Source organism: Ascaphus truei, chromosome 2 (genome assembly GCF_040206685.1).
Source record: "Ascaphus truei isolate aAscTru1 chromosome 2, aAscTru1.hap1, whole genome shotgun sequence".
Lineage (NCBI taxonomy): Eukaryota > Metazoa > Chordata > Amphibia > Anura > Ascaphidae > Ascaphus > Ascaphus truei.
Window position 1 is genome coordinate 478392030 of NC_134484.1, and position 8009 is coordinate 478400038.

The 8009-nt window shown below is 47.6% G+C and overlaps 1 protein-coding gene across 5 annotated transcripts in view; it reads left to right on the plus strand.

The window, feature by feature from the left end:
* Positions 1-8009, plus strand: part of LOC142488386 (uncharacterized) — a 508298-nt gene that overhangs the window by 455832 nt on the left and 44457 nt on the right. Inside the window, exon 1 of one of the 5 annotated variants that reach the window (XM_075588859.1) lies at positions 241-666. The exons of the other annotated variants lie outside the window; for them this stretch is intronic. The gene's annotated coding sequence lies outside the window, so the exon portion shown is untranslated. Of the gene's footprint in view, positions 1-240; positions 667-8009 lie in introns of those variants that run through there. 5 annotated transcript variants of the gene reach the window in all.

The following is an 8009-nucleotide window of genomic DNA, read 5'->3' on the forward strand; positions in this document are numbered from 1 at the left end:
ATGTATATGTATGTCTGTATGTGTGTGTATATATATATATATATATATATATATATACAGTGGTTGACAAATCACCAAAAAATCTACTCGCCACACAAAAAAATCTACTCGCCACCTAGTACCAAACGTGTGCTGCTTGGGCCAATATTTACTCGCCCGGGGGTTAAATCCACTCGCCTGGGGCGAGCAAATGTATAGGTTTGTCGAACACTGTATATATATACATACATACATACATACACAAACAAGGAAAGAAGCAGCGCCTGCTCAGGGTAGGTGTAGGTGGGTCTATAAATATATATTACAGTGTAAGTGAACTTGAATAATTCTAAATTGAAATGAACTATACTAATTATGTAAATAAAGTATGGAATGGCAAATTACCTGACTAGATTGACTACCCTTTGAGAAAGTCGCCCGTGAGTGACGAAACGCGTCAGGGAGCGTCATCACGCAGGACGCATAGGCATTACGTCATCACTGAGCACCGGGTTGAACCGATCCAAGCGCCGACATCATAGATGCTTGATAGCAAGGAGCTACCCTTTACTATCTTTGGAACGTGTTGCAGCACTATCCACCTGCCCTGGACATCTGTTAGGACTGTGGCTTATCGCGTTCGTGATCGGGGGTTCCCCAAGGACTAAACGCAGCTACTGGATGGTGGTGATTATTATCACATACGGCTTTTTTATTCTGTACCTTTGTGAGTGCATTTTTTACCCCCCCTCCTCCCCTTCTCCTCAATAAATTTACAGTTTTACACTATGGGGCGTGCACTCTCTCCTCTCTCTTCTCTCTCTCTAATATATATATATACAGTGGCGCCCAACTTTATTCTAACTCGGCTAGCTCCGCGAATTTCAGATTATCCCGGTGATGTGCGGTTTTGTGTCGTTTTCTCCCGGGGTGTATTGCGTTATTTTCGCGGCTGTGATTTAAGCATTTTATTCCCGCTGGCTGCAATACAGCAATGCCGTGTAAAAACGCATGGGGGCGTTTGCGAGCTGTTGTCTTTGAAGCCGAGAAATTCATGAATTGTAATGCAGTTTATACTGTGTATATATACAGTACTGTATAACAACAACCCCTATAACCCCTAACATACACATACAGTACTGTATATGCACAATGATACTATAGGCCGTCCCCTGGCGAGATGTGTTTGCAGCAGAGAGAGATCCGCTGCTCTCTGCGTAAACATCAGCACATTAAAAATTATTTAAAATACATTTTTGAAGTGAAACTTCTTTAGTGGCACCTCATTCCTAATGGGACAAAAATGGATTGTGGGGATAGAAAATGAAACGGATGTGACGTCAAAGTGCTGACGTCACAGTGCTGGCAGTTGAGGCCAGGCTGTGTTCTGGCAAAGCTCCTAACCATCTTTGTTCCCCCCCAAACGGTCCCCCCCACCCGCTCAACATTTACTCGCCGCCGCAGCTCCTAACAAGCATTGCTCCTCCCACCCGCTGACATGCGGCGGCGGCGCCGCTCCCTCAAAATTTAATTGCCGCCACTCCCTGCTGACCTCCCCCGGCCGAGGCATGGAACGGGGGGGGGGAGGGGATAGAGTGCGCTGCGTTCCCCACAGCACCATCAGAAGGGGATCGCTGCAGCGCTCCCCTCGAAGCCAGCTCCCGCTGACGATGACGCGCTGCCCCTCTTCCCCCGCCGACACTGCCTCCATCGCCTCTGCCCACGCTGCACTTCCGGAGGGTGGGGGGCCTTTATTAAGGTATTTGCCCCTCACATACGCCGGGCCCGGTGCGGCCGCGTCTCGCCGGGGGTGGGGTGGAGGAGAGACTCGGGCAGAGCCGCTGCGGGTCCGCAGCTCTGCCTGCCTGTGAGGGGGTGTGTGAGGGGGGGAGGAGAGACCAAGACAGAGCCGCCGCGGGTCCGCAGCTCTGCCTGCCTGTGAGGGGGGGGGGGGTGTGAGGGGGGAGGAGAGACCAAGACAGAACCGCCACAGGTCTGCAGCTCTGCCTGCCTGTGAGGGGGGGAGGAGAGACCAAGACAGAACCGCCGCGGGTCCGCAGCTCTGCCTGCCTGTGAGGGGGGGGTGTGAGGGGGGAGGAGAGACTAAGACAGAGCCGCCGCGGGTCCGCAGCTCTGCCTGGGGTGGGGGGAGTCAGGAGAGAGGGGGCAGGACACAGAAAGAGAGACACACATACACTGACAGACACACACACATACATATACACACACACACACACACACACACTGACTGACACACATACACACAAACACTAACTGACTGACACACATACACACACACACACACACACACACACTGACTGACACACACACACACACACACTGACCGACACACATACACACACACACTAACTGACACACATACATACACACACACACACTGACTGACACACATACACACACACTGACTTACACACATACACACACTGACTGACACATACACACACTGACTGACACACATACTAACTGACACACATACACACACACACACTGACTGACACACACACTGACTGACACACATACGCACGCACACTGACACACATGCACACACACTGACTGACACACATACACTCACTGACTGACACACATACACTCACTGACTAACACATACACTCACTGACTGACACACATACACACACGGACTGACACACATACAGACACTGACCGACACAGAGAGACATTCACACAACACAGAGAGAGAGACATACACTGACACACACACACACACACACACACACACACACACACACACACACACACACACACACACACACACACACACACACACACACACACACACACATTGACTGACACACATACACACACACACACATTGACTGACACACACACACACACACACACACACACACTGACTGAAACACATGCAAACACTGACACACATGCACACACTGACTGACACACATGCACACACTGACTGACACACATGCACACACTGACTGACACACATGCACAAACTGACTGACACACATCACCACACTGGCACACACACTGACTGACACACACACACACACACACACACTGATACGCACGCACACTGACACACATACACACACTGACCGACACAGAGAGACATTCACACAACACAGAGAGAGACATACTGACTGACACACACTCACACACTGACTGACACACACAGACACACACACATTGACTGACACACTGACTGACACACATGCACACACTGACACACATGCACACACTGACACACTGACTGACACACATGCACACACTGACTGACACACATGAACACACTGACACACATGAACACACTGACTGACACACATACACACACTGACTGACACACATACACTGACTGACACACATACATACACAAACACACATACATACTCTCTGACACAAATACATACTCTCTGACTGACACACATACATACTCTCTGACTGACACATACACTGACTGACACATGTGTGCCGAGCACGCGCGTTATAAGTCAATTTCTGTGACAAAAGTCAAAGAAGTTTCACTTACTATGCGCGTGCACAGCACACACAGCTTTTTTTTAATTCATAGTGTGTATGTGCAGGGGGTCTCCGGAGCTGAACCGCGTTGGTTTCAGGTCTGGGGACCCCCTGCTTCCCGAGATGCAGCCCCCTTTATGAGGTGCCGGTATCCCTCTGCATTTAAAGGTCCCGATTACGTGACCGCGGCATGTAAACAAAGCAGAGGGATACCGGCACCCCCTAAAGGGGCCTGTATCTCGGGAAGCAGGGGGTCCCCGGACCTAAAACCACAGCGGTTCAGCTCCGAAGACCCCCTGCACATCTACAGTGTGAATAAAACACATATATAAATAAACACTCATTCCTTACCTTTGCGGCTATGTGATATGGTAATGAAGCAGCATGACTGTATTTTTAATAATATTGTACAGTGAGAAGGGGGATCCCTGAGCCACAAATCAAAGCTCAGGGGACCCCCTGCTCCTGCACAATATTATTAAAAATACAGAAATGCTGCTTCATTACCATAGCTGATAGCCGCTAAGGCAATGAAGGGGTTAACCCACCGTGCCCGCTTTATTGTGGGTAGCGGGGGTGGGTGAAGGGGGTATTTGACCCTTGGTGTGAGTTTAGGACTTGCGGGGGGGGGGGTGTTGCGGGTGCACTTAACCCCTTCACGGCCGTAGCAGTTAATACCGCTACGGTCACGAAGGGGTTAACCCCTCCCGCTACCCCCCCCCCCGCAGCCCTAAACAACCATCGTTGGGGCTAATACCCCCTTCACCCACCCCCGCTACCCACATGCTAAATTGTTCTGCTCCAGTCGTGAATTAGTTAATTGTTTCATTGTTCGGGATGGACTGTCAATTGTTTAGGGATGTAAATAATGATTGCTAATTGATTTTTGTTTACTTGATTGCTTAAAATAGTTGACTTGTTTGGAGGTACTGTGTTTGTATTTGGCTTGCAATGATATTGTTCACATTCATTTGCAGAATGTATATGGTGCATAGATTTTATGCATCATTTATACAATGTAAATGCAATGTATTGATTGGAATGTGAGGTTTTTCATTGGCATTTGATGATTTAGATTGTAAGATCGATTATTAAAGGAAATTCATTGTAATGTAGTGTGTCTGTATGGAGAAGTGTTATTTGTAGTACAGTATGGTTTTGATAACCCTTCTACATTTATTTGTATAATGGTTCATCATTTGTGTGTGTATATACGCTCTCTCTCTCTCTCCTTCTCTCCTTCTCTCCTTCTCTCCTTCTCTCCTTCTCTCCTTCTCTCTCTCTTTCTCTCTCTCCTGTATATATAGTTGCATGATGAAGCCACTGTACAAATTTATGGGTGAAGGGTGGGTATCGGGTCAGTGTGGCTTAACCCCTTAATTACCTTTGCGGTTATTATCCGATAAGGTGTTTAAGGGGTTAATTGATATCTGAATGTACTTGCAATGTATTGGCTTTGTTTTGGCTATGTATTTTGTGGACAAGACAAGAATGCTGCTGGCGACGGAGACTTCTTCTTGATGAGGTCAGTAGCACTTTATTATTTATTTGAATATGCTAGTTAATGTTTTTAATAATGGGCAATTAATCTATTATCCATATCTGGATAATAGTTATTTTGCACATTATTGTACTGTAGGTGTGGGGGGGGGGTATGTATTGAATGTATAGGCCAGGTTTATTTTTTTTACATTCAGGGTTTGTTCCGTGGTTCCGCGTGAGACCTCTGGAGACCACCTGTGGTTTTCTCGGGTATCTCATGGGTATCAGGCTGGTGGTTCCACGGGTGACACATGCGGGGATGAAGTGGTGGCCTCACATCTGTGGGGGCACCGCGGACCCGTAGTCTGCGGGGATGAAGCTGTGTGGTCCCACTTCTGTGGGGGCACCACCGACCCGTAGGTGCGGGGATGAAAATGTGTGGTCCCACTTCTGTGGGGGCACCGCGGACCCGTAGTGAGCACCCGTGAGTTCCCCAGACCCCCATGGGAACCACCCGAGGCCCCACAGACACCTATGGGTCTGACCCGGGGCTCCCAGACATCCTTGGGCCTACCGTGGTGACCCAATTGTGGCCCACGGTGACCCAAGGAGACCACCTGGGGGCCATGGTGCTGGCGGGACCCACCAGCAGGCCTCCAGAACCTGTTTGAAAAGGGCTGCTGGTACCCTGTAGGTCTGTCAGGTGCCCCGCCAGCCCACCGGGGACTCGCGTGGGGCTGCGTTATGAACCTTGTTTGTAAAAGGATAAATCTTGTATTTATGGGGGGGCACAGAGGGTGGGTAATGTATTTAATAAATATAATGATGTTTATTGTGGGTCACTGTATTGTTTTTATTGTGGGTACTGGGGGTGGGGTTCCCCAACGGTATGTGGGTAGGCCTCCCTTGTGGGTAGTGGGTGAGGGGGGTTAAGCCTCACGGGGTGAGGGGTATGTAGGCGACCCGAGTGGTGGGTGAGGTATGTAGGCGTCCCGAGTGGTGGGTGAGGGTCGGTTAACCCCTTAATGACTGTAGCGGTTAATAACCGCTATGGTGATTAAAGGGTTAATGGACATTACTTTGGATGTTTTAATTTTTGTGTCTGTTTTGCAGAAGCGGAGGGGCCATGGCCAGGATGGGGGGGGGGGTAACGGTATGTGGGTAGTGGGTGAGGGTGGTTAGACCTCACAGTATGCACATCGGGTCCCCCCCAACCCCCCTCCCCACATTTACATAAACTGCCCTCACAGCAACACAGGCAGGGAGATTTAACAGACACATTAGGGGGAGGGGGCTTTATACAGATTACACTCAAGGCAGGGAGATTTAACAGAAACATTTTGGGGGAGGGGGCTTTACACAGATTACACTCAAGGCAGGGAGATACAGGGGATGTACTGTACTGTATGTTGTTTATTGCAATGCTTCAATGTGTGTACAGTATAATGTTTTTTACAATTAGATAGATGTAATCCTTGGTATTGTAAGGGTTAGCCTTGGTTTTAAATTTTGTTTTCTGGTTGGTACTTATATATTGATTTTTGTTTACTTGATTGGTTAAAATAGTTTACTTGTTTGGAGGTACAGTATTTGTATTTAGCTTGCAATGATATTGTTCACATTCATTTGCAGAATGTATATGGTGCATAGATTTTATGCATCATAAATACAATGTAAATACAGTGTATTGATTGGAATGTGAGGTTTTTCATTGGCATTTGATGATTTAGATTGTAAGATCAGTTAGGATTATTAAAGGAAATTCATTGTAATGTAGTGTGTCTGTATGGAGAAGTGTTATTTGTAGTACAGTATGATTTTGATAACCCTTCTACATTTATTTGTATATTGGTTCATCATGTGTGTGTATATACTGTGTGTGTATATACTGTGTGTGTATATGTATATATATATATATATATAAATAAATATAAATATATATATAAATAAATATATATATAAATATATATATAAAAATATATATATAAAAAAATTATTGTGGATGGCGGGGGTGGATGAAGGGGGTATTAGCCCCAACGATGGTTGTTTAGGGCTTGCGGGGGGGTAGCGGGAGGGGTTAACCCCTTCATGACCGTAGCGGTATTAACTGCTATGGTCGTGAAGGGGTTAAGTGCACCCGCAACCCCCCCGCAAGTCCTAAACTCACACCAAGGGCCAAATACCCCCTTCACCCACCCCCGCTACCCACAATAAAGCGGGCACGGTGGGTTAACCCCTTCATTGCCTTAGCGGCTATCAGCTATGGTAATGAAGCAGCATTTCTGTATTTTTAATAATATTGTGCAGGAGCAGGGGGTCCCCTGAGCTTTGATTTGTGGCTCAGGGAACCCCCTGCTCACTGTACAATATTATTAAAAATACAGTCATGCTGCTTCGTTACCATAGCACATAGCCGCAAAGGTAAGGAACGAGTGTTTATTTATATATGTGTTTTATTCATACTGTAGATGTGCAGAGGGTCTCCGGAGCTGAACCGCTGTGGTTTTAGGTCCGGGGACCCCCTGCTTCCCGAGATACAGGCCCCTTTATGGGGTGCCGGTATCCCTCTGCTTGGTTTACATGCCGCGGTCACGTGATCGGGACCTTTAAATGCAGAGGGATACCGGCACCTCATTAAGGGGGCTGTATCTCGGGAAGCAGGGGGTCCCCGGACCTGAAACCAACACGGTTCAGCTTCCGAGACCCCCTGCACATCTACACTATGAATAAAAATGTATTTGAAATCATTTTTAATGTGCCGATGTTTGCGCAGAGAGAGCAGCGGATCTCTCTCTGCTGCAAACACATCTCGCCAGGGGACGGCCTAAAGTATCATTGATGTGCATATACAGTACTGTATGTGTACAGTACTGTATGTTAGGGATTATAGGGGTTGTTGTTATACAGTATATATATATATACAGTGCTTGACAAATCACCCAAAAATCTACTCGCCGAACCAAAAAATCTACTCGCCACCTAGTCCCGCCCCTAGTCCCGCCCCCAACCCCGCCTCTAGTCCCGCCCCCAGC